The sequence below is a fragment of the Dermochelys coriacea genome, chromosome 10 (genome assembly GCF_009764565.3).
Source record: "Dermochelys coriacea isolate rDerCor1 chromosome 10, rDerCor1.pri.v4, whole genome shotgun sequence".
NCBI classification, from domain to species: domain Eukaryota; kingdom Metazoa; phylum Chordata; order Testudines; family Dermochelyidae; genus Dermochelys; species Dermochelys coriacea.
Window position 1 is genome coordinate 79,189,795 of NC_050077.1, and position 27,034 is coordinate 79,216,828.

General features: G+C 45.0%; 1 long non-coding RNA gene and 1 pseudogene across 3 annotated transcripts in view; one reads left to right on the top strand and one right to left on the bottom strand.

Moving 5' to 3' along the window:
* Positions 1-5,433: 5,433 nt before the first annotated feature.
* LOC119862478 lies at positions 5,434-7,617 on the bottom strand (annotated as a pseudogene).
* Positions 7,618-7,738: 121 nt separating this feature from the next.
* LOC119862801 overlaps positions 7,739-27,034 on the top strand; it is a 40,159-nt gene continuing 20,863 nt past the window's right edge. Inside the window, exon 1 of one of the 3 annotated variants that reach the window (XR_005295380.2) lies at positions 7,739-7,951. This is a non-coding gene — a long non-coding RNA (uncharacterized LOC119862801). Of the gene's footprint in view, positions 7,952-7,992; positions 8,127-27,034 lie in introns of those variants that run through there. The other 2 variants (XR_005295378.2, XR_005295377.2) reach the window with 2 other exon arrangements.

The window sequence follows — 27,034 nt, forward strand, 5'->3', positions numbered from 1 at the left end:
TTTTGTGAAAGTCTGGCGATCTTTATTGAATTGTTCTAGCACATGGCACCTCTGCAAAGCGAGTTCCAAGGCAGAGTGTAGTGAACACGTTCTCAGTGCGGGGAAGCAATGGCTTGCTAAAATAAAAAGTTGTTGCTGAATATAAACTTGGGTATTTTAAAACAGCTTTGATTAGCAGATTGCTTCTTTCCCAAGGTGGTCCATGCAGTGTAAAGATAATGGCAGGTTTTAGTATTTATGATGTGCTGTTTTTTCTTTTAATACAAAAATCTGAAAATGATACATCATCGGAAGGGGCATACGTGCTAAAAGTAAAAAAAATAAAAGCGAGTAAGATCTGTCTGGAGTGCTGGCCCTTTGCTGGTTTATTTGCTCCTTAGTGGTCTTTAGAAAATTAGACACATTAGAAAATAAATGCAATAGGAGACTGGATATGGAGCATTTCACCTCTAGGTCACTGGTTCAAATCCAGCCCCGCTCAGGAGTGACCCTCCTTTGACAGAGTGCAGGGAAGCCAGCACTGCTGGTGCTTATGCTGAACTTGTTTCATGAGTAAACAGAGGACTTTGGTCTCCAGCACTATCAGTGTGGCATCTTTCAACAGTGTTCAATTCTCTTTAAGAAGGGAAGATGTCAGGAGCAAGCCAGTGAACTATTGGTTCGCTTCCTCATCTTGAGCCTCTATTTCCCAAGCAGAAGTTTGGAGTCATTCGAAGGAGAGAATTGATGCTATCAACTCTTCAAGGCTCTTTTGGTTCCCCCCCCCCCTTTCCCTTTCTCAAATCAATCAGTCTGAGTGGAATATGTGGTAATATGATAGCTGGGTCAGGCTGGTGATGTGCCAAAGGTGTGGTTTCAAAGGTTCAGGCACAAATACTGAACTTCCCATAATAGCCATATGAATTGCATATTAGCATTAAACGCTTTGGGTATGATTCTGCTCTCACACTGTTGTAAACTGAGACACCAGAGTTACACCTTGTAAATAAGATCAAAATCGGGGCCTTTCACCCTTGCCTTTGACTTATTTCTTACTCTTGACACTATTACTACAAAACCAAAGCATCAGTTTCAGAGAAATGGGAGTGCCATTCCTTTGCTGTTTCCACAGAAGAGGCAGAAGGTGAGTTGCTTATGACTGCAGTCGAAGGACCTCCCAAGAGAGAAAAAGCTTTTGAGAACATAAGAATGGCCATACTGGGTCAGACCAAAGGTCCATCTAGCTCAGTATCCTGACTTCCAACAGTGGTCAATGCTAGGTGCTTCATAGGGAATGAACAGAACAGGTAATCATCAAGTGATCTATCTCCTGTAGCCCATTCTCAGCTTCTAGCAAATACAGGCTAGGAACACTAGCTTTGCCCATCCTGGCTAATAGCCATTGATGGATCTATCCTCCATGAGAAAAAGGAGATGACCTGAATGGATTAATGGAGACTTTGGTTTCAGATTAAAGACTCAGAGATGTTGACATAATTAGAGGACTCTCTGTTCTGTATATACAACTGCAGGATACCTTTTGAACTATAGCTTTTTCTGTGATTCGAACATTTACAAATCACAATGGGTGATTTCATAAATATTAGAGGCCATAAGTCTCTTTTCCATTAAAAGGACAGAAGTTTGAAGGAAAACTTTTGCAGGTTGGTTTTGGAAATTGTTGAACGCACAACTCAAGAATGGAAAATATTCGACCACAAAGGGCATGGTGCATTCGTCAGTTAACAAACTGAAGTATAATTAAGGTAATTGCAAAAGTTTGCACTGAATTAATGTAAACATTTACAGTGAGACAGTGTGAAAAACTTTTAACCCGACAAAAAGCAGACATGAGAGAGAACTTTAATCACTGTTAAGATAGTCCTTTGAGTCATTGATCTATGAGGATTCCCAGCAGAGTAGAATTTCCCTCAAGTCCAGGAGTAGTCAGCTGTAGGGTGCTGGTTTAGTTCCTTCTCTCACACGAGAGGCTACTGTCAAGTTTTGCCTTTCTAGGCTGTTTTGTGAACACTGGGTGATGAGTGCTGTGAGAAAAGGCTAGAGACCTGGGTTTGCTAAGGCCCAAAGGGTTTGAAAGGCAATCCAAAGTTTGGCCATGAACCTTTTGAAGTTTCCCTCCTTCTCCCATGCATGTCCTCCCACTAACCAGAGTAGAGCTTGGTGGGAGCTGCAAAGCACTTTGCACAGTCATGTTTTAGTGCCATGAATCTTTGTGGGGAAGAAATTTCAAAGTCTCATATGAGAATCAGAAGTGCTTGTGCCCTCACTAACTTAGGAAGGCATAGGACTCTTATGGCAAAGGCAGAGGTACCTGATCGGATAGGGTAGAGATTTGGTTTGGGGAACTGGGTTTGCCCATTTGAAGTTTTCTCTTAACCAGTTTTCCCCTCTGTCCAAATTGTTCTTCTGCATATTTTTGTATGTTTCTTTCCAGAATTGAAAAGCAATTTCTGCTGGGAAGAACAAGAGGCCTCTGTCTTTGGGAGCGTGGGCGTGAGTGTGGGTATTGGATTGTGAAACCATCTCACTTTTTCCTTCATGAAACCACCCAAGAGACTCTCAAAATGGGGAAGGGGATTGCAAAATGGGTGATATTTTACCTAGCATAAGTGTCCACAAGATCCTGATGGCAGCTGTGCGCCCAGCCCTTTCATGGGTAATTATAGTGGTCTCCCCTGCAAGTGGCAAATAAGGTGATCTGTAAGGGGCAATGACCTAAGAAAATGAGTGACCTAAAACTAAATAGCTTGAAAAGTTCATGCACTTTTAGTTGACAGACTGTCTGCTTTTCAGGGCTGCATAGCAAATGCATTGGACAGCACAGGTGCTATGTAAATAGAAGTCCATAGTACACGAATGCACTAGTCTTGTGACTTCACCTCCAATGAGACCAATTACACAGGCTGTGGCCCTTTGCTTCATCCTGTTTGCAAGGGCCCTGATTCTCACTGCATTACTCCAGTTTCACACTGCCACAACTCAATTGACTTCAGTGGAGTTATGGTGATGTAAAACTGGTGTGTAACACTGATTCATGCCCAGGGGGTCTAGATCTCTGCTACATGTGAATACCCTGTTTGTAATACCGTTCAGACTACATTTAGAGAGTGATCGGCAATGTAACAATTACAAAACAATGGTGCTGGGTGTTTGTTCAGCTGTTGAATGTTTTCAGCACATCTCAATGCTAATTCCCACTGTCGTGGAGACAGGTTTCAGAGGGGTGGCCGTTTTAGTCTGTATCAGCAAAAACAACGAGGAGCACTTATGGCACCTTAGAGACTAACAAATTCAGCATGCATCCGATGAAGTGGATTTTAGCCCACAAAAGCTTATGCCCAAATAAATTTGTTAACCTCTAAGGTGCCACAAGGACTCCTCGTTGTTTTCATTGTCGAGGAGAGAGCATTCCCTAATGTATGCGTTTTGCCAGGTGATGGCAGCAGTGTATCTATCCAACTGAGCCACCGTCTTCCTCGCAGCGAATACAATTAAACATGATAATTGTGCCACTGCAGGGTAGGACTTATGCTTTATGCAGATCAGCAGGCAGAGTTGTCTAACTAGCTGACCTGTCAGTTTCTGTTGGTGTTCTGACTGGATGCCTTCAAATATTGCAAGACATGATTATAGTGCAATATTATGCTGCCCCTGTGTGAACGGGCAATTTCATCTGATTTGTTTCTGCAGATTGGGTAAATTGCCCAAAGAAAAAAGAGAAAGATACAGAAGTGAGCACTAACAGGGTAGCAACTCTTGGAGCATGGAGAGCACAACCAGTCATTTCTGCTCTATGCATCTTCTACCTGTGTCTTCCTCTTGCTTGTGTTTTTAAATTAGAGCCTGGCTGCTGAATCTCAAAACAAAGCGAAGCACTGAATCGTTCACCAGCCATTCTTCCAGAACACTAAAGAGAGAATTAAAGACTGCCGTGAACAAGGAGGCGACAGTGTAACTGTATTTCTCTCAGAGATTATTACATACAGACAGTGGGGTCTACTTGGTTAGCAAAACCATTAACTTGATTTTACTTTGGGAGTTTTGCAAAACATTTGCAAGAGCCCATGTATGGAGCGAGAGCATATTCCTATCTTGCCCTCCCCAAACCCAAGTAGTCATGGTAGGGGAAGAGAGGACAAAATCAAAATCAGTGTTGGATTGTTTTCACTGAAATATTTAAGATCCTCTATGAATAATGCAGCTTCAGCTCTACCTCTTTTGCACATCACGCTGACTCGTTTCACAAAACAATAAGATTCCTCCCAGCTTACCTCACAGACACAGGACACCTCTCACCCTGAGTGAAGCTTGTTGGGGCAGGAAGACTAGTAGTGGAGGTTTTTTTTGTTATAGTGAGAAACACAGGATAGTTCTCTCACTGTAAAATCCTGTGGAGGCAAAGCACCTGTCGTTTTACGTGAGGTCAGCACTATGGCCCTACCCATGGTTGACCTCACCTACTTAACCTCATGGTAAAACTACAGAGCCTTCTCTCCACTAAGAGTTTACAGAGCAATAGCTACCACACCTTCATTATTCCACTGGAATCGCACACCTTTTTTAGCAGTGAAGGCAAAGGCAAAGCCTTGAGCAGCCAGCTCAGTTGTATTTGATTGGGAAACATCTAATTTTTTCCTTCAATGTGCATATATATATACACACGCCAGTAGTGATTCTTTCATACTGGTGTAAATCCATTGGCTGCAGGAGAGTTATTTCTCATAGACTCAGAGGCCAGAAGGAACTAAGTGAGCAAACTTATTAAGCATCCTGAGCAGCCAGCAGCTCCCATGGCAGTCAGTGGGAGCTGCTGGCTGCTCAGCAGACTCAGAGACCAGGCCACTTAGTTAGGAGCCCAGGTTCAGGTTCCTATCTTTCAAAGAGGCTGTCAGCCCAAGTTGAGTTTGGAACTGGAGCCTCATACACTAAAATCCTCCACTTGAAATCACATCCTGTTAAGAGAGGCCTAAATAGAACACAAGGGATCCCTTTCCATCATGCAATTTAGCTCTTTCTAAATTATTTGCAGTAGTGCTGATAAATTCCTGCACTGCTTTCTCTAGTGGAGTGTATGTTCTTTATTCAAGGAAATTACAAGTTTATCAATGTCCTTATTTGAAGAGGTTTCAGAGTAGCAGCTGTGTTAGTCTGTATTCGCAAAAAGAAAAGGAGTACTTGTGGCACCTTAGAGACTAACAAATTTATTTGAGCATAAGCTTTCGTGAGCTACAGCTCACTTCATCGGATGCATTAAGTGAGCTGTAGCTCACGAAAGCTTATGCTCAAATAAATTTGTTAGTCTCTAAGGTGCCACAAGTACTTCTTTTCTTAATTTCTCTAGTGCTTTCTTTTTGAAAAACAAGCTCATTTCTGTATCTGTGAAACTTATGCCCCCCATAATGTTAAGCTACAGTTCACTTCATCGGATGTATGTACCCATCTGTTTACCCTTAACTATTTAGTAACATGGTTCTTAATTAGCTTAACAACTTCATGATAACAATGCTCCAAGTTATTTAAAAGCTTGCCGGACAGTTAGATGTGGGAAGTTTTTCAGAAGAGATTCTACTGCATTCAGTGCCAACAAAAACGGATTCGGTTCCTGCCTTATGCAAATTACAAGGCTGTGTGTTTCTCTCTCTCTCTCTCTATAGGGCCCAGGGTGAGTGGAGGGCAAACGGGGAAGTTTCAAGATTGAGGACAGCTAAAAAACTTTAGTCAGATAGTTATACAGGAGAAGCCTAACAAGAGGAAGTTAGTCTCCTTGTCTAAAGGACAATGCAGCTACTTCACCAGTCCCACAAGAACTCAACCACAGCCCCAGATAGGACTAGTCAGGAGGAACTAGCATTCAGATGCCATAGCAAAGGCAGCTATGCATCTGAGTCCTACAGCTGCAGTGCATGTTCTGTAACCATGACCAGCACCTGCGCTGTAGGCAATATAAGTTAATCAGCAGACTGCTGTCCTCTGCAAGGCAATATGGTGGTGGAAAGGGAAGGCTCAGCTGTGCATGAGCTATGTTTTTATGCTCTTATTGCTACTAATACATTAAAGAGATACCTGTTAGACTTTAGAATTAGATCTATGAATGGGCAAACCTGGTTAGAGGGGTCAGCTATATTCTTAATGCACTCAGGATACTGCATAAGGCCTTCAGTTTTGCAAAACTCCAAAGCAACCTGATTTTCCACTTGAGCTATGCAGAAGCTTCTAAGCATTCCTATTGTGAGAGATGCAGCCCACGTTGCATGGTGCCTCGCACCATGCTTTTCCAAGCCATAAAGAACTTATTTGTAATGCTTAGGTGCTCCAGAATACAAGTGTCTCCTCCTATTTTCCTTGGAGTGCTAACCTCGCAGAGGAAGGAGGAGGGAGAAAGAGAGACAGAACTTTTGCAATGCCTAGTGGTTCAGTCATTGCATTCTGCCTTGATTACTTCTCCCACTCCCAAAACTGGGGTCAAGCCTTAGAGAATTTCATAATTGGAAGGAGGAGGAGACTATTTAGAGCAAACAGAAATCTCATAGGGTCCTAGCATTCCTACAACCAGCTCCCCCCCCCCACACACACACACCAAAAAAAGTCTCATTCCAATTTTAGATCACATAATGGACTCTCCCAGTTAGCAATGATGCAAGCAGACAGCTTTACATGGTGTGATTCTCCTCAAGCTTAGACCAACCTTGGAGATTTAACATGAACAAAGTAGTGTTGTTCAGATACCTTCAGTATCAGTCTCAGAAATGTGGCAGGGGTTTTTATTTGAACCAGAACTATTCCAGTTGGGTGGATACACTTGCAGGTAGTTTATTTAGAAGCATTTACAGTGGACAATGGCTGAACCTCTCATTCCCAATAGTGATCACCTGGCCATCAGGTAGCTCATAGCTTTTCTCCAAGGAGGAAGATGAAGCGGCCATGGCCATCTCCACCTCAAGGTCCAGGGTGACATAGCACAGTTTTTCCTTGACATCTCGCACAAATTCCCTCTCGGCCGTGGTGGTGAAGCTGTAGCCTCTCTTGGTAAGGATCTTCATGAGGAAGTCGATCATATCACGGCCGGCCAAGTCCAGTGCAGGATGGTATGGGGCAGGGCGTAGCCTTCATAGATGGGCACAGTGTGGGGGACACTATCCCCAGAGTCCATGACAATGCTGGTGGGATGGCCAGACGTATACAGGGACAGCACAGCCTGGATGGCTACATACATAGCTGGGGCACTGGAGGTATCACATGTGATCTGATTCATCTTCTCCCTATTAGCTTTAGGATTCAAGGAGGCTTCCATGAGTAGGACAGAATGCTCTTTGCGAGCCACCCAGAGTTCATTGTAGAAGGTGTGGTGCTAGATCTTCTCCATGTCATCCCACTTGGTGACAATGCTATGCTCAGTGGGGTACTTCAAGATCAGGATGTCCCTCTTGCTCTGGGCTTCATCTCCCACATAGCTGCCCTTCTGGCCCATCCCCACCATGATCCCATGGTGCCCAACAATGAAGGGGAAGACAGCCCAGAGAGCATCATCCCCATCAAAGCCAGCTTTGCACATACCAGAGCCATTATCAATTACCAGAGCAGCAAGCTCTTCATCAGCTATAGGAGTTAGCTGGGAGAATGACTACAACAGCAGAAGCTCAGAGATGCACTGCTGCTGGCTAGATAAGAGGTCCCCCTACAGTATGGGGCATATTTAAGGGAGACATGGCCATGCCCCTGAATGGGGTGGGATGCAGTCATCTATGGGAGTCTCTTGGTGAGCCCACTGGTTCACTGACGTTTGTCCAGGGCAGAAGCTACTCAGTGCCTGATGCACCTGGCTTGCATTAGGGAGAAGTGCAGAGGGTTGTGACCTGGAATCAGCAGTTATTGCTTCCATCTGTGCACTCACCCCCTGCAGGGAGCATCTCGGAAGGGCCTCACATCAGCTGCCAGTGGTGCAATGCTAAAAGTAAGTTAAAGAGCTGGTTCAGAGATGGGTATTTCCCACTTCCAAATTGCAAATTTCAGGACCTTACTTCTTAAGGGAAACTAGCATTTCCCTTCCCTGTCAGCTCACTTCACTGCCACAGTTGTAAATTATTCTGAGATATCTCCAGAGTCCCTTCTGCTGTGACTATCTAAAGGTATGGGGGGAACTGATTAAGAAGTGCTCTTTGTTTCTGGAGGGTGGGTGTAATTATTTGACTGCTTTTGTTCAGGAGATTGTAGGGATGGTTTCAAGGTTGGTCTTAACCTAGTATGGTAAAGAGTGGGGGTCTCAGCTCTGAGGGAGGTTTTCCCTGTCTCATGTTAATCTCTTGTCTTTACATAGGGCTTTCATCTAAAAGAACTTTACAGATGACACCCTTTGCCAAGCCCTTCCTGGTGGCAGTGCCGGACTTTAGAGTCTGCCTGATAATTAATGAGGGATCTTCCAATGAGTCAGATTTGTAAAGCTGATGGGTAGTATTTCCTAACCTGCAAGTGAAACAAATCAGAGTGCAATATGCGAATAATACCTAGCTTTTAGATAGTGCTTTTTATCAGTAGGTCTCAAAGCACTTTATAAAGAAATTGGGTATCATTATCCCCATTTTACAGATGGGGAAACCTAGGCACAGAGCAATGAAGTGACTTGTCCAAGATCACCCAGGAGGGCAGGATTAGAACCCAGCTCTCCTGAGTTCCAGTCCTGTGCTGTGCCCAGTAGGCCACACTGCCATAATTAGAGTAGTAATGAAAATTAAAACCGTAGTGGAGCTTGTGGTGGTATTTTACACACCATTTTTTCTTTATTACCTAGGTATAAATTTGCCCATAGAAATGTCCGATTAATCCAATCACCAGGCCCTCTGTGCTTTATTTAGTCCTCCCCAAGTCTTTTGCCTACCAGTCCCCATTAGTTTCCCTGTATAGTAGATTGAATAGTTCATTGGCTGTCCTAATAAGCACCCATTAGTTGTCTCACAGAGCTTTAGCTTTTTTTGAAACAATTCACATCAATCCATCCCAAATGAAATGCTTTTAGATGGATTGTTTTGATTGCATTACTTGGAAGGTGGTGTTCTACAGTCTCAAGGTGGCAGAGATCTAGTACCTCACTGTGCTGTTCGAGTGTGACTTCAGGCTTCGTGCATGAGGCTGAAGAAATGCAGATCATCTATTTATAAGCAAGAATGGAAGGATTTGCTTTAACTGATTCTTTGTTAAAAGATGAAAGGCAGCAATTTGAAAAGTACAGGGTGTAAAGCAGCGTTTCTGTGGAAAGTATCATTTTAAAATCAGCATGGGACAGAATCTGCAAGCCTTACTCATGCTGAGTCATTCTTGCTCCCAAGTTGCTCAGCATGTGAAAAGGGATACAGAGCTGGGCTTTATTAAAAATGGAAATCTGTTTCTAAATGGGCATGATTTGCAATTATGCCCTCTATAACATGGCTAAAAAATAAGAGCCACAGACTGACTAGAAAAAGAAAAAGAGGACTTGTGGCACCTTAGAGACTAACAAATGTATTTGAGCATAAGCTTTCGTGAGCTACAGCTCACTGCATCGGATGCATTCATGGGAGAGAGAGAGGTTTCAGGCACCAAAATATTTTTCAAATAAAATGTAAATACCCCCTAAAATCTACTTCTTCCCTTCCCCACACAATTTGTATAGCCTCTTGAATTGAACACAGCTAATTTGCATGGGATCCCATTTTGCCCATCCTGTATCCCATTTGTAGAATCCTGTATCTTCCCCCACCCCCTTGGTCTTTGAAATTCACAGCAGGCACACTGAGAAATCACCAGGAAATATGACCTGAAAATGGCTCTGGCTGCAGGATAATACTTTGTGGAATGTTGAGACTGGTCTTTCGTGAGCTATACTAACCCTGAAGACTTATAGGCCCAGATCCTCAGAGGTATATAAGTGCCTAATTCCCATTGAAACCAACGGTATGGAAGAGGTAAGGTTTCAACCATAATTTTATGTCAGATGGGTGCTGTGTAACACTCGTTCTTAAGCTCTTCTGTACCATATTTGCTTTTTTCCATATCAGGACCCTGTCCCACTTAGCAGGGCGGATGCAGTCCCAGATGAGAGTCCCAAAGTTGTGTAACTACGTGCAACTCCAGAACATAAGAGGATAGCACTAAGCTCTTTGATTTGTAGGTTTGGTTCTCAATTAGCCATTGGGACTGCTTTCTCCTTTGCCTGAATACTTCTCTGAGCCTGTTACTGAGAAAGAGAGACTTGGAATAGATGAAGTGAGCTGTAGCTCACGAAAGCTTATGCTCTAATAAATTTGTTAGTCTCTAAGGTGCCACAAGTACTCCTTTTCTTTTTGCGAATACAGACTAACACAGCTGCTACTATGAAACTTGGAATAGAGAGTAACTCTCCTGTTTTAACTAGGACAAAGGTGAAGAAACAGTGTCTGAATCTGGCTTTGGTTCAGTTTGGGTTCCTGTTCAGATTTAATGCCACTAAGATCCAGTTTCTTGGGAGGTTTCAGAGTAGCAGCCGTGTTAGTCTGTATTCGCAAAAAGAAAAGGGGTACTTGTGGCACCTTAGACGAATAAATTTATTTGAGCATAAGCTTTCTTGAGAGGATCTCTGCCATCTTGCCCATAGCATGCCCTCACTCTAGAATGCCAAAGGCCACTTTGGGTTTTGGACTGACCCAGAACCAAAGCTTTAGAGGCAGGTTTGTATCAGGGGGTTTCAAATCAACGTGTTTCCTTTGCCTCATTCCCACCCATGAATTTCCAGAATCCATTCTTGGCTTTGAGGAATCAGCTCTTTTTTTCTTCTTCTTCTTTTTCTCTTTCTTCCCTTCTGTTTTTCTTCTTCTCTCATAGGCTGTAAGGCAGAAATACCCTTTCTATGCAGAGCTAAAATATTCCCAACCAGTCCTGCCACCAACTTTCTGGAAAGTGAAAAGAGCTGGACTCACTGCAAATCTCCATTTAGATGCTGCTCGTCTCCCAAGCTCTGGCTTCCATCTACTGGATGACTGTGTTAGAAGGCTAATAATGCTTCAGAAATTAGGGCCAGTTAAGAAACTACCAGTTAAGAAATAAATTAATGACCTCTGACTTGATCTTCTCTAGAAGTTTCTCTCTCAAACTGGGGAAGGCATCACTGGTATCTTGGATGCTTTTCCCTCCCAGAGCCCTCACTGGATGATCATATACTTGGATGATTCCACATTGGAGAGCATGTTAAGACAGCAATGTCCCCTTCCCCAGTTGTCCATCATTGTGTCTCCATAAATGAATCTTGTTGCAGGATAATCTTGTGATCTCCTTCAACGAATGATTTTTTTTTTTTTTAAATCACAAAATAATCTCTTCTTAATGCTGTCTCCTGGTAGGGTTTAATCCTTGACAGATAATCTAGTCCTGCTAAATCCTGTTACGACCAGTCCTCTCTCCATGGAAATGAGTCAGGCTGGCAAACTCAGCAAAAACTCCCTAGTCATGCCTGCATACCAGGAAAACTGACTGGCTTTCAGCACTTGTTTCCACCTGAGCCAATGAGGAAAGCCATCTAAGTGCTAACATAGGCCGGGTCAAAACAATTTCAACCATGCCTGCTACTGACATTGCACCTAACTAGCATTTGGCCTAATGGTGTGAGGAAATCTGGGCTCCAGTGCAGGGACTGCTTAACCTCTCTAGGGTGGGGCGGAGAATTCCCCACTGTGTCAGTACAGGGACTGAGGGGGAGACAATGTGCTTGCTCCCTCACTCTGAGGTCTGTGTCTAGGTAATAATTGCCCATATGGGCATTCCAGCAGCTGGGGATAACCAGGTGTGGAGCATCTTGGCTGTGGCCCCTTCTCCTTCCCTCCACCACTGTCAGGCTGTCTGCTCCAGGGGCTCTTGCAAGGTGGGTGGTCAGGGGTAACCTCTGGGTAGAGGGGGGGCCATACAGTTACACACTGGCCCAAGGAGCCTCTCTTTCTTGGGAAATGCCAACAGGAAGAGGGGCAGGGAGAGACTACTCAGTATTTTTATTACAAATCATAGTGATCAGCTTGTCTAAAGATTTTTCAGGTGCATCCATGCAAGAGCTGGCCACTTTGAGGTCTTGGCGAGCCAGCAATGCCATGGGCTCGCAGAACATTTCCCATGGAAGTGCCTTTGTTGTTTGCACTACATTGTTCAGAGAGGCAAAAGCCTCATGCATTAAAGTCCAAGCTGCTTACAGTAGGACACTGTTGATACAGTAGCTGGCGTGGCTACGTTATTGCCCTGTGGCTGCTGTCTCCAGCACCTCTGCAGCAATATTTCTTATGTTAGGTTTCAGAGTAGCAGCCGTGTTAGTCTGTATTCGCAAAAAGAAAAGGAGTACTTGTGGCACCTTAGAGACTAACAAATTTATTAGAGCATAAGCTTTCGTGAGCTACAGCTCACTTCATCGGATGCAGTGAGCTGTAGCTCACGAAAGCTTATGCTCTAATAAATTTGTTAGTCTCTAAGGTGCCACAAGTACTCCTTTTCTTTTTTCTTATGTTAAGCTTTAATCCTTTTGGTGGCATGTAACAAACCTTTGCAGACGTGTGTATCAATAGCAACAGAAGGAAGTCCTCTGGCAAGAAACCTTCCTTTACATTTGGCAAACAGCTCCTATAAAATACTGTACAATTGCCATATATCACAGCACTGTGGGTCGTATAAGGAGGAACAGTCGTGCTAAAACAGATGCAGACCGTGCAGAGAGTGGTGCATGAATTACACTCGTCTGAGCACAGTCTGAGGCTACTGTTCTTAGGTTGGGCTGTAATCAGTTCAGAACTGATGCTGTTTGCAGACTGCATTGGTCAGTTTGTTTTCACTGGACTAAGATTATATGCTGGGTTCGTTAAAGGAATCCCCTCAGAGGAATTCACAGTGGTTTTACAGCCCCTGTTATGTTTGCAGAGCCAGAGGGCACCAGTGTATCAGGAACTTCATGCTGCAGCATGGGGAGCTCCAAACTGACAAAGGTGCTAGAGAGGGAATCTTGTTGGAGATCTGCTGCTTCCTGTGGCCTGAGGGTTATGCAAGACTGAAGGCCACCTCCTTGGCCTAGGGTGACCAGGTGTTCTGCTTTTATAAGGACAGTCCCAATATTTGGGGCTTTTTCTTATATAGGCTCCTATTACCTTCCCAGCCCCTGCCCCGACTTTTCACACTTGCTGTCTGGTCACCTAACCCTGGGGAGCTCTCGAGCTCACAACATGGGTCTTTACAGCTTGAGCTAACGAGGCAGGCTTGTGTTGATAGTGTCAGGGGCACAATTTAAAGGCTCTGGTGGCATTCAGCGGGAGTCAGGGCAGGGCATGTAAACCCTGGCAGAAATCTGGGGAGACACATGATACCATATGTTACCTCTACTTCTATCCAGTATGGATGGGGCACAGAGAGGGTATGTAACATACACTGACCAATGGGTTATCCAAGGTTGCATCACATACAGAGTGCAGGATTTCGGCTATTGGCTGCTATGCTACGGGTCTTTAAAAACACTTTTTACCTTAAAAAAAAAAAAAAAATTAGCTGTTTCTCACTTTCTATCCCCTTTATATTGATTTCTGCTCTGTTCTCCACCCTCGTTTTTCTGCATCCTCTGTCCTTCTGGGAGACAGGGACTTCTAAATTCTAACTCTGTCTTTACTGCTGACCTGCTGGGGGGCCTATTCCCTGCCCTGAGCCTCAGTTTCCCTGTCTATGAAATGGGTACAGTGATATTTTTCCCACCTCACAGGATGCTCTTGTGAATGCAAAGCCCTATGTATACACACTAAGTACTATTTCTTCTTGTCTTTGCCTTGCTCTCTGCTGCTTCTCTTCCTCCCCCCCCCTTTTTTTTTTTGGTGGGGGGGGTGTAAGCATTAGTACGGAGGGAAAGTAAGGTTCCTGCAGTATTTATTTCAAACAGTGCACGTCTTTGTGGACAGAAAAGTTAATAAATAATCCAGCAATCCTATAATACGAGCTGCAGGCTGGATCCAGGCCCTCATTTTGGAGTTGACTCTAAACAATAAATCTTGCAGAAATGAGGATTGTAATGCAACAAGTTAAGGCAGTTTGGTTATGTCTAGCTGTAATAGAACCTCTGGGACAATAAACACATTCATGGTTATGTTGATACATTACGGCTTCTAGCCAATGGTGTCCATCACAAGGGCGAGGGGGCTAGGTATCCCAGGATAGCTTAATGCACCAGTGACTTCTCATGCAATTGCTCTCCAATTTCTTTGTGCAGTGACAACTGAATCTCATTCTGCATATCAAACTGTGGCATATTCTGTGTGGAATCGGTCAGCAGTGTTTGCTTGGATCTAGGCTGGGAAGACAGCAAGTGAGTCCTAATGATAGGGAATGCTGTCAAAAACTGTCAATTTCTAGGCCTCACTGAGGAATTGTGCCGTCACCAATCACTGGCCTTCAGGCAGAAAGCATGCTGCCTTGATTTTTCTCATTTAGGCTGGCCTATGCATGTCCTCTGTCATCTCTGCTTGCTAGCAGGGTGGTGTTTTGTATGGCACACAAGGAGAATTTAAAAATATCGTACGACAACCTTGAGCATTTATTTAAGCACAGAGCGGTTAAGGTAAAAATTAACAAGGTTTTGGGATTCCCACTCAACACATGTTAGCTCTGATTTTTACAAAGTGCTAAGCCCCAGCCGCTCCCATTGACCCACTTAATCATGACTCAGTGCAGAAGCATGGACTAGACGACCTCTTGCGGTCCCGTCTATATTGTATAATTAGAGTGGTGGTTTCTTGGCACTTGTAAAAATCAGGCTGAAGTTTAGCCCGCAGAAATTAAGGCTCCTAAAATCATGCTGAAAATGTCGTTGTCTTCATTCATATTTGGTTTGTAAAGAGGTAAATCACTCAAACGCTAGCACCTATCCCAGGCACTGGGTGACCTGTCACACTTAATTTCTATGAGGCTGTACATTTTTTTTTTTCATGGATACATAGTACTGTGAACTTGCTGTCCCTCTATGAATAAACAAGATAGATAATAAACATCTCTAACCCAGATAAAACTCCCCTGCCTTTTAGATATCCTGCTCTTCAAATGCCTGGGCTTAAAGATGAGCCTTGCAGAGAGGAAGCTTAATAAAATACAGTAGAGGTGATACTCCAAGGAACCCGACAATGTTATTAAAATCCATGTTTCCTTGCAGCTCCATTTCATCCCCTGGTTAAACTCCAGCTCACATAGATTGATTACTAATAACAATGCTTTGCATTTCTATTGTACCTTCCACACACAGAACTCAAATGGCTTCCCATACGTCTAATGAATTAGACCTTGCAGTAGCCTCCCGAGGCACATGATTATGAATGGTATAGGTTTTATTCCAGGCTTGGCCACTGATTCACTGTGTGTGACCTTTAACTGCTTTGTGCCTGCTTTTGCCACATCTGGAGCATGGGGGTAATCCAGGCAGACTAGGTGGGACTGTTCTGAGATACTGATTGCTGAGTGCATTGAGACTCTCTTGGATGGAAGATGCTTTAGCACAACACATTATTATTAGCGAGAGCATGAAAACAGGAGGTACAAAACCGAGCTTCAAGGGGGGAAATACATTCTAATGACTTCACTCCAGAGATGGGAATGGTTGGCCATGTCATGCTACCAGCACGTAAGTATAAAATAGTGGTAAAATTAAAATTTTTAAAAATGGCAAAAATCCTCAATGTCCGTCTCTTCTCTCCTTTTTTACTGTTTCTCTTTTGCATTGATTCCAATGCTACAATTTTAGTTTTTTGGTGGTGCCTAGTCATTCTATAAATACAAGAAGGATGGTCCCATTAGGACACTAGCTTGAGAACTGGGAAACTCAGGTTCAGTTCTTTCCTCTGCTTCCTGGCTGTCCATGGCCAAGTCACTTAAGCCTGGATCTACAAAGGGACTTAGGTATTGCGATGCTGAGCGTTGCAGCACCTAGAAAAGCCCTGGAATGACATTGGGGTGCACACAGCCTGAATTAGGTGCCTAGGCTTGCTATACAATGAATGGGAGGAGATGGGCATCTTAGAATGCGATCCACAAAAGCCAGCTGGCAGGAAGCTGCCTAGGCTAGCCAATGGGAGATGCAGATGAGGGAGATGTGCGAAGCCCCACCTCTCTCATGGAGATCGGTATGCAAGTCTGGGCTGTAGGGAGGCAGCTGGCTTTGCTAGATGTCCATGAACAGGAACCTGTTTCTGGAGTCAGGTGGCTTAGGTGCCTAAGTCGTTTATTGGGAGAATGAGTGAGGTGCCTGCCTCTCTCCAAAACTGCCAGAGGAGGAAGTGTCACTGCCCGCCTTATAACTTTTAGCTCAGGGTTAGAGCACTCACCTGGGAGGCCCAGGGTCAGTTCCCCTCTCTGCCTGTGGGGAGAAAGGATTTGCACAGAGGTCTCCTGCCTCTCCGGGGTGTGTGCTAAGCACTGAGCTATGGGAGAGCAAGATGTGGGGACTCCCTCTGTCTCTCCTGTGAAGCTGTTCCTCTGTGGATCAGCAATGAGAGAGAGCCAGTGAGGATTCTCGTTTGCGCACCCACCAAGGTCCAGTCCCTCTACTCCAATGACTCTCATCACTTATCCACCAAGGAACAGCTTCAACCAGAGAGACAGAGGGAGCCTACTCCAGAATATCCCAGAGCTCATTGGATAGAGCACATTCCTGAGAGGTTGGAGACCCTTGTTCAAATCCTTTCTCCCCATCTAGTAGATGGCGGGAATTGAACCTGGGTCTCTCAGACAGATGCTCTAATCACTGGGCTACAAGTTATAAGGGCAGCACTACCACCACCTCATCCTCTAGCCAGTTTTTAAATGGGACCTGTTGCGGCAAGTGCACTCGAAGGCTGCCTTCTGGATTGGGTCCCGCATGCAAGTTAGGGAGACAAACACCTGTGTTCTCCCGGATCACTCTGGGGCTTAGGCAGGAGATAGGCATCCAGGCCTGAGCACTGAGCAGCAGTGTGCGTGCCCAGAGGTGGGAACTTAGGCACGCAGGGAACTTTTTACCCTGAAAACTTAGGTCCTGAGTGAGTTTAGGCACCTATAGGGTTTGGTGGCAGTTTTGTGGAGCCAAAATGGGGACTTAGGTGCCTGATTTGTGGATCTGGGCCTTAGCCTCTCTGGGCCTCAGTCCCCCCATCTGTGAAATATGGATGATAGCACCACCTTACCTCATAGCAGTGGTATGAGGACAAATGCATAAGGATTGCGAGACGCTCGGGGAGTATGGTGATGGGGGGCCAGATAGATTAGAAAAGCCAACAGTATATATGGAAGTTGACTTGGACACTGTTAATGGGTGATAGTCGCAACACCCATTTGTTGTTGTCTTCCAGACCAGGGATTTGTGCTTTTTAGTTTGCGAAGATTTAAAAACACAAAGAAACATTGTCTGGCCCTGGGATCTCCCAGATTCTGGTATAATAAATATAAACAATATGCTTTAAGAATCTTGCTTGTTCTTAAAAACTAGGGTCTTCATGTCATTGAAGAAATGATGAAAATAACAGGAAAAGCTCATCTATTGGCTGCCAAGTGAGATCACGTGTGAGGGGAATTAGAAAGTATTTTTAAAAAATTTAATTAGATTTGATATGGGAGTATTAACCAGTGAATCTGATGAGATTTTAAAAATGAAGTTCAATTACTTTATAAATCCCTCAATTGCAAGATGCCTTGACCAGCAGGGTCTGACTTTCTCTTGAATTCTAAAATTCAAATAAATCTACCTCTAATAGCAGAATAAGATTATGGGGAGATGAGTCTATTGAAGTTTGGGAGTTCATGACAAATGAGAAAGATAGGGTCTCCTGGAAATGATCTTGCATTTATATAGCACCTTGCCTCCAGAAAGATCTCAAAGCGCTTTACAATCTGTGGTATGTATGGGGATTGTTTTGTAAACTACTCAAGTATGGTCACCTCAGCAGCCTGGGCTCCTTGGGCAGCTCTTACCACTGCCATGCTTCAGATTCTGGCGGGGCCTCAGGGGGAAGAGGAGGAGCATGAGGTGGGGCCATGGAGGGGGGGCAGGGCTCCTCCATGTGTCCTGTTTTTGCATTTTGAAATGGTGGTCACCCTGCTACACGTGTCTGGCTCCAGTTGCACCTGAAAACAACCCAACCCTCTTGGCCTGGGATCCCAGCTTTCAAATTAGGCTCAAGCAGACCTTGAGGCAGGAATAAACATAGAGCAGGGAAAGAGGATGGGCACAACCACCTTTGGTGTAGATGCTGCTGTAAGCGGCCACTCTCCCTTGCTGAAAAGACCCTTAAAAATACCACCAGAGGAAATTAATAAGAAATGAAAAGTTGTGCGAACCTTTAAAATTCCATACGTACCATTTGAAGGGGGTGCTAACAGAAATGGGATTTTTTTGAAAAACATGATCAATTTAAACAAAATGTAACCCAGACATGATGGTGTTTCCTTGATACAAGTGTTCAGGACCTTGGTTTTATATTTCAGTTCAAACCGAGATGACCATAGACTTCAAGGCCAGAAGGGACCATCATGATCATCTAGTCTGACTTCCTGCACCTTGCAGGCCCCAGAACCTCACCCACCCACTCCTGTAATAGACTTCTAACCTCTGCCTGAATTACTGAAGCCTCAAACCATTATTTAATGATATCAGACCCTTCCTTAATTTCCAGAAATGACAACTGTAACAGAGGAATTCTTATTTAAAATCTTTGTGGAAAATATTTAATAATAGGCTAGCTCCATTATTTTTGAAACACTCCAGTAAACAACTGACACCACTTTCTTTGTCCATTCTTATATATGTTGAGTTAGGAAAGATAACTCCAGAGCTTTAGACCAGTGATTTTCAACCTTTTTTCATTTGAGGACCCCTAACAAATTTCAAATGGAGGTGCAGACCCCTTTGGAAATCTTAGACATAGCCCCCAGACCCCCAGGGGTTGCGGACCCCCAGTGGTCCACCATGGACCACAGGTTGAAAACCACTGTGCTATGGTAACAGCCTTTTGTGGACCCCTTAGACCTAGTCTGCGGACACCCAGAGGTCACAGTTCACAGGTTGAAAACTACTGCTATATACAGTAGGAAATGACTCACTGGGTGTTTTTAGAAGCATAACCCCCGCTCCCCCCATGTTCATATGTCCTAGCAATGGAAAGTAGCCATCGATCTATGTAATTTTCATGAAATCTTCCCAGAGCTTTAGAATTATTTTGATAACTGCTGTCGTCATTATGTCTGTTTGGGGTTTTGTTTTGTTTTTTCCTCAATTCCATTATGCTTGGAAGCTCAAAAGGTGAAGAAAGAACTGCTGAGCAGCATGGCAATTTTAGAAGCCCTTTGGGCACTGCCCTGGGATGACAGGTGTCTTCTGAATGTAGGAAAGGCAAACCTGGCACTGCTACCACTTTATTCAAGTCCTTTTTCTTCTCTATCTTTTCTCTTTGTTCCACTCTGGAGGTTTGTAAGGCAGGAAGTGCTGCCCCAGCCAGCAGCTACTGATGGCATGGAATCTGTTGCTCTTCTGCAAAGCCAGATCGAATAGTGTATTTGAAAGGAATGTGTTTCTGCTTTGATTTATATTAAAAACCTCCTTTGTCTAGATGAAGATATAAGAACTTAGGGCCTGCTGTATCAGATCAGGACACTCGGTCCTCGCTTGGCTGTGTACCGTCTCTGGATTGGGACCATAATGCACCTGGCCAGTTGTGTAATCCTGCCTCTGATGGGTGGGGGAAGATTTCCTTCCTGACCCTTGGGTGATTGCCTGGTGCCCTGATGCATCAGACTTTATACCTTGGCATGTTCAGCTGAAAATGTAATTAGTCCTAAAATTATCCATCTTTTTCTATTCCCCGTCTACCTCTCCTGTTAATGACCTTTATGATAAGTAAATTTCCACTGCTTCAAACAGCAGATTTAGTCTTGCATGTAAAGTCAGTGGACTTGCATCTGCTTACACAAAATCTGAATTTGGCTCATACAGGTACAAATATGCTATCTAAAGAGTATAAAACAGCTTGTCAGGACTGTTTTCTCATCACCGTGTATATTTTGTTCCCCTGCAGAATCTATGCTATTTCTCCTATCTGGCATCCTAGACCACAGACCAGCAAACGTGTCTAATTTTCAAAATAAATCCATTGGAGGAGCATAGAGCAAATGAAGCCACTGCATACAGTAAAGGTCATCTAAAGACCACTTTAAAATATGTTTATAGGAAATGACAGCTTATGGTATCCTGTTATCTAATTACCTTTGGCATGCTAAGACTGAACAGCGATGATTTTAAACCTCAATCACGCAGCCAAACATCAAAGCAGCTTTACTGTATCTCTGCATCTCTTACTAATTCTAATTTTGGGGTAGCTGAACTGCTGTGAAAGACAAAGTCCACCATCATGCCAATGAGTAAGCCTCCATTTTTGCTGCTCTTTGCGTTTATTCATGGGGGCGGGGGTCGTAAGGATACCCCTCTAGCAAAAAAGAGCGCCGTGTGCATAATAATCCATTGATACTACTTATTGCCATGGCTTCTTTGCATTGTTGAATTGCGGCCATACAGATAGGGAGCATTTCATTTACATGCTGGCATTTTTATAAATGGGGCCAGAGATGTGGTTGGCTCTGAAGACTGAAGTACTTGATCCACAGAACGTGGGTAGCACAAGCATTGGCTGCCACTATTACTTACTTTTTTTGCACTGTGGCAGTGCCTAAAGGATGGTCAGTGATTATGGGGCTAGCCTTGCACTTGGGAGACATCAGGTCTAATCCCTTTCCTCTGCCACATGCTGCCTGTGCCAAGCCACATTGGTACGTCTACACTGCCATCAGGAGATGGGCTTGCAACTTATGTAGACATACCCGAGTAACAATAACAGTGTAGCTGCAGCAGTGGGGGTAGCAGCATGGGCTAGCGTCCCAGCTACAGGACCCAGGATACATGCACAAGCTTTGCTACCCAGGCTGCTGCGGCTACACTGCTATTGTTACTCAAGGTAGCTTTGGTCTAGCTAGATCAAAGCTAGTGTGGGTATGCCATGACAAGCTGCGACCTGATTGCGGTGTGAAGCAACATGTGAGCTTATACAGCTGTTTCGGTCCAGATTCATAGAATATCAGGGTTGGAAGGGACCTCAGGAGGTCATCTAGTCCAACCCCCTGCTCAAAGCAGGATCAATCCCCAACTAAATCATCCCAGCCAGGGCTTTGTCAAGCCTGACCTTAAACTTCTAGGGAAGGAGATTCCACCACCTCCCTAGGTAACGCATTCCAGTGCTTCACCACCCTCCTAGTGAAATTTTTTTTCCTAATATCCAACCTAAACCTCCCCCACTGCAACTTGAGACCATTAATCCTTGTTCTGTCATCTGCCACCACTGAGAACAGTCTAGATCCATCCTCTTTGGAACCCCCTTTCAGGTAGATGAAAGCAGCTATCAAATCCTCCCCTCATTCTTCTCTTCCGCAAACTAAATAATCCCAGTTCCCTCAGCCTCTCCTCATAAATCATGTGTTCCAGTCCCCTAATCATATTTGTTGCCCTCCACTGGACGCTTTCCAATTTTTCCACATCCTTCTCTTAGTGTGGGTCCCAAAACTGGACACAGAACTCCACATGAGGCTTCACTAATGTCGACTAGAGGAGAATGATCTCGTCCCTCGATCTACTGGCAATGCTCCTACTTACACATCCCAAAATGCCATTGGCCTTCTTGGCAACAATGGCACACTGTTGACACATATCCAGCTTCTCGTCCACTGTAACCCCCAAGTCCTTTTCTGAGAAACTGCTGGCTAGCCATTCGGTCCCTAGTCTGTAGCGGTGCATGGCATTCTTCCGTTCTAAGTGCAGGACTCTGCACTTGTCCTTGTTGAACCTAATCAAATTTCTTTTGGCCCAATCCTCTAATTTGTCTAGGTCCCTCTGTATCCTATCCCTATCCTCCAGCGTATCTATCTCTCCTCCCAGTTTAGTGTCATCTGCAAACTTGCTGAGGGTGCAATCCACACCATCCTCCAGATCATTTATGAAGATATTGAACAAAACCGTCCCCAGGACCGACCCTTGGGGTACTCTACTTGATACCACCTGCCAACTAGACATTGAGCCATTGATCACTACCCTGACAATTGAGCCTGACAATCTAGTCAACTTTCTGTCCACCTTATAGTCCATTCATCCAGTCCATACTTCTTTAACTTGCTGGCAAGAATACTGTGGGAGACCGTGTCAAAAGCTTTGCTAAAGTCAAGGAACAACACATCCACTGCTTTCCCCTCATCCACAGAGCCAGTTATCTCGTCATAGAAGGCAATTAGATTAGTCAGGCATGACTTGCCCTTGGTGAATCCATGCTGACTGTTCCTGATCACTTTCCTCTCCTCTAAGTGCTTCAGAATTGATTCCTTGAGGACCTGCTCCAAGATTTTTCCAGGAACCAAGGTGAGGCTGACTGGCCTGTAGTTCTCAGGATGCTCCTTCTTCCCTTTTTTAAAGATGGGCACTACATTAGCCTTTTTCCAGTCGTCCGGGACCTCCCCCGATTGCCATGAGTTTTCAAAGATAATGGCCAATGGCTCTGCAATCACATCCACCAACTCCTTTAGCACTCTCGGATACAGCGCATCCGGTCCCATGGACTTGTACTTGTCCAGCTTTTCTAAATAGTCCTGAACCACTTCTTTCTCCACAGAGGGCTGGTCACCTCCTCCCCATGCTGTGCTGCCCAGTGCAGTAGTCTGGGAGCTGACCTTGTTTGTGAAAACAGAGGCAAAAAAAAGCATTGAGAACATTAGCTTTTTCCACATCCTCTGTCACTAGATTCTTTGGCCTGAGCTCAGAGGGAGCTGGCCTTGTTCTCCCAAGGTCATCAGAATGTCAACACACACTCTCCTCAACTCACTGCGTATGGGAAGGTATTGATTACATTTGATGAACTGGTGCCCATGTCCTGCCATAGGAATTAGTTGATGGGTACAAGATGCGAGAGCACTCTGTCTCATAATGTATTGCTGTTTGTTTCCTCTGCTAGATACTGCCTGTGGTGAGAGTGCTTTTCCTGCGTCGTCTTTGTTCAGAATGAAAGTGTGTGCAAGAACCGGGATGAATGGTCTTAACTAAGTTTTGCTTTAACCTTGAAGAGGCTAACAGCTCTGATCTCCCTCCTCCTCCCTAGAAACCTGGTAGCAAATAACAAGAAACTTTTTCAATGTTTGATTTTTGGCAACGTGGCACAACAGCCTTATGGCTAAAACCCAAGACTGGTTGTCTGCATGTCTGGGTTCTGCACCCAAGCTTCTTGAGGATCTCTGGACAAGTCACTTCACATCTCTCTGGGCCTCAGTTTCTCCATCTGTATAATAGGGGTCAGTGATATCATCTTGTGTCTCAGCCATGATGCCAGGCTTTACAAAGGTTAATAAGTTAAGTGCCTGGGCATCCTCTGACAGAAGGTGCCATGGAAGTGCAAAGGATTACATTTTATTTAGAGAGAGAGGGTGGAAATGTAGTGCCATCCTCGGGCTTGTGCTTGCAAGGAATTGTGAGTAAAATAAGCCTCATTTCTGCCTTGATCTAACAGAAACACACACACATTCTAGGCCTCCTTCACTGCATCAGGGCAGCTTTATGCTGATGTAACACAGCAGGGTCTCGTAGGAATAAACCCAGAGAAAAGCACTAGTCCTTGCCCCATCCCATCCTTTTCATGTTTATGTGCCAGTGTGCCTTATAAAACAAAAAGAAGCAAAGGCCAATCAATATACCTGTGGCTCTGCCAGTTGCCAAGTGTAATACTTTGTTCCAAAAGTGCTTTTCCTCTAGCCCTCATGAAGAGCGAGGAGTTGAAGGAGGCTATAGCGAGTAAGTTGGGGGCTTCTTACTGACCTTGGAAGTTTGCAAACCTGGGCCCTATCTCTGAAGGAAGGAGATTGTGACAATCTTTGTCTGCTGGGGATCCAATCCTGCCCGATGCCAATAACTCTCCATTTCTGCTGAATTTTGGCCTTGTGAGCAAACGTGCATCCTTAATAATGGGGGATGAGGAGAAACTGAACACTGAAGGGGAGAGACGCTGAGGAACTCGTTGAGTTGGGCTTCCCAGATGTCTTAGTTCAATGCACCACTCCATCTCTCTGAGTGCCAGTGCCTGGAGTTGAGTTCACAGAAAGGGTCTTTTCATGGGCTTAATGGGTCAGTCAAGAGCTGAGGCGAAGCTAAAGGACTAGTAGCTATTGTATCAACAGAACTTGAGGCGGGATATGGCCAGAAAAATTAGGGATCGAGAGAGAGGCTTTCATTTGAGGCAAGTTAGAACTCCATGGGCCTAATTCTGGTCTTGCACCATTTTTTGTAACTCCTACTGCTGGCTTATACCATGAAAGTGAGAGGAGAATCAGACTCAAAAGAGAACAGGAGAATGACAGAGGGAACAATGCTCCCATCTGCCAGCAAAGCCAAATTTCTTTGCCATCTTCCTGCCAGTTTGGTGTGGGCAACTGGCAGGAGGGCCTAGAAAGGAAACTTTTTTGGGAACGTGTTAGTAGTAAATTAAAGAGAAATGGCGGCATCAGGTGAATAGAGCCCTGGCCTGGGAGTCAGGAAACTTGGATTTCTCTCCCCAGTTCTGCCACTGACATACTGTCTGACCAGCTCTGTGCCTCAGTTTCCCCTCCCACCCTTTGTCTTCCCTATTTAGACTCTAAACTCTTTGGGGCAGGGAAAGTCTCAGGAACTGGACCCAGCACAATGGGACCCCCATCTCAAGTTGGGCCTTGTAGTGGGTTAGCAGTGGATCCTCCCCCTCTGGGTCAGTACGAGGCCACTCTGCCTCACTACATCCTGGGGCGTCGTTCCCACTTAGGGAATGAGCTGAGTCATGCTCGGTCTATATCTCTGGTCACCAGTCCAGGCAGAGCGGTAGTCACTCAGGGTCTCTAGCCCACAGTCAGGGCAGCGAAGAGTTTGTGGCTCAGAGCGGTACTCCGGATAGAGTGGCAAACAGAGTCAGTACGCCGAACGCTTGGGCGGGGCGATGCAAAGTCTGGGCCTCGGGCCTACACTCAGGGCCAAGCAGCAAACAAACGGTTCAGAGCCCAGGCCGTTAGTCAGGGTGGGGCAACAAGTCCTCCGGGGTAGAGCACCCCAAACACAGCCTGGGGGAGCTCAGGCATGAGAAGAACCTCCTAGTATCCTCACTCGGCGGACTGTAGGTGTAGGCAGGCCTCTGGGTCAACGGAAGGGGAGTACTGACACCCCATGGGGGGAGGTTCCAGGGGGGACGTGGGCCTGCCCAACTCCACCATGTCCCAGCCCAGGGCCCTAACAGGGGCACCGGGGTCTGCCACCAGGTCAGCGGGGATCTGCCCGCAACACACCGACCTCGTTGCAGGCCAGCTCTTCCTAGACTCTTGTCTGGTTCCCCAGGGCTACTTCCTATCTCCCCCGGGGGTGTACCTGGGTCCGCAGAGGGTCCTCCGGGTTGTCCGGATAGAAGGCCAGCGGCAGTCCCAGCAACTCCTCCATGGCTTGGTCAGCAGGTGGCTCCAGCAGTGTCGGCCACTCCTCAGTGCCGCGGAGGACCTGCTGCAGTTTCCCAGCTTGGGAGCAGGCGGGGGCATCTGGCTCCTTCAGCGGCTGCCCCTCAACTGAATCCCCCCCCCCAGATCCGCCTTTTATACTTCCTGCCCCACCCCCTGCCTTCCGGTGGGAGGGGTGAGCATGGCCTGGTTCCACCCACCAGGACTCTGTGAGCAGCTTCTCCCCCTCTGGGTCATAGGAGGCCGCTCCGCCTCACTACAGGCCTCCAGGAACTACTGCAATACAAATAGTAAAATAAATAGCTTAATGGATCCTTTCAGTTCAATTATAGAAATGTGCTGATGAGAACATAAGAACAGCCATACTGGGTCAGACCAAAGGTCCATCTAGCCCAATATCCTGTCTTCCAACAGTGGCCAATGCCAGGTGCCCTAGAGGGAATGAACAGAACAGGGAATCATCAAGTGATCCATCCCCTGTCGCCCTCTCCCGACTTCTGGCAAACAGAGGCTAGGGACACCATCCACGAGTAATAACCTTCACGGTTATTTCTAGTGATCAGGAAGGTAACACAGCCTCTTTAAATCTGGTGGACTCTAAGAGATGTGCCCATCTCAGGCAGACTGGCTTTTTTGTTCCGATTAATGAACTGATGACCTAACATACATCAGAGTGCGACATCCTCGCTTTAATCCATGGACAGTCCCATTGATGTAGTGTGAGCCAGAATCTGGCCCTATAAAACCATCTTGCATCGTAGGTTTTTGGGGCAGAGCACTTACCATATGTATATTAATAAAGCATAGTGTGAAAAAGTGATTATCAACAATGCCTTGTGCAGTGAAGGAATAGGGCTCTTCTCTCCAGGAGGTTAAGAGTGTAATTCATCTTTGGATTAAAATTTTAATTAAATTTTGCTTAAATGCTAAAAATAGTGCTATCAGGAGGGGAGGTAGTTATTCTATAAATAGGTTATAAAAAGTAAAGACAAGACAACCACTCAACATCTATAGCATTGGTAACTGCTGTAGATTTGTGAGAGAAAGCTAAGTATAGATAGCTGACCTACTCATCCATCGTTTGATGGGTCCCGAGGGAATATATCCGTAGAGTAATAGACTTTCTATTATATGCAGTGGTGTTGTAGCCATATTGATCCCAGGATATTATAAAGACAAGCTGGGTGAGGCAATATCTTTTATTGGACCAACATCTGTTGGGGAGAGAGACATGCTTTTTGAGTTTACACAGAGCTCTTCGTCTGAAGAAAAGCTCACTTAGCTCACGAAAGCTTATGCTCAAATAAATTTGTTAGTCTCTAAGGTGCCACAAGTACTCCTTTTCTTTTTGAGAAAATCCAATGACACTCTAATTACTGCAGTTTAAATGTTCTGATGCATGTAACTCTAGCAGCGTCCCTTCCAAAATAAATAGATTAATGAGACTTATTCAGCTGGGATGCTTATTATGCACGCAGTCTTAGTGCCATTATATCAATTTAACATTTTGACT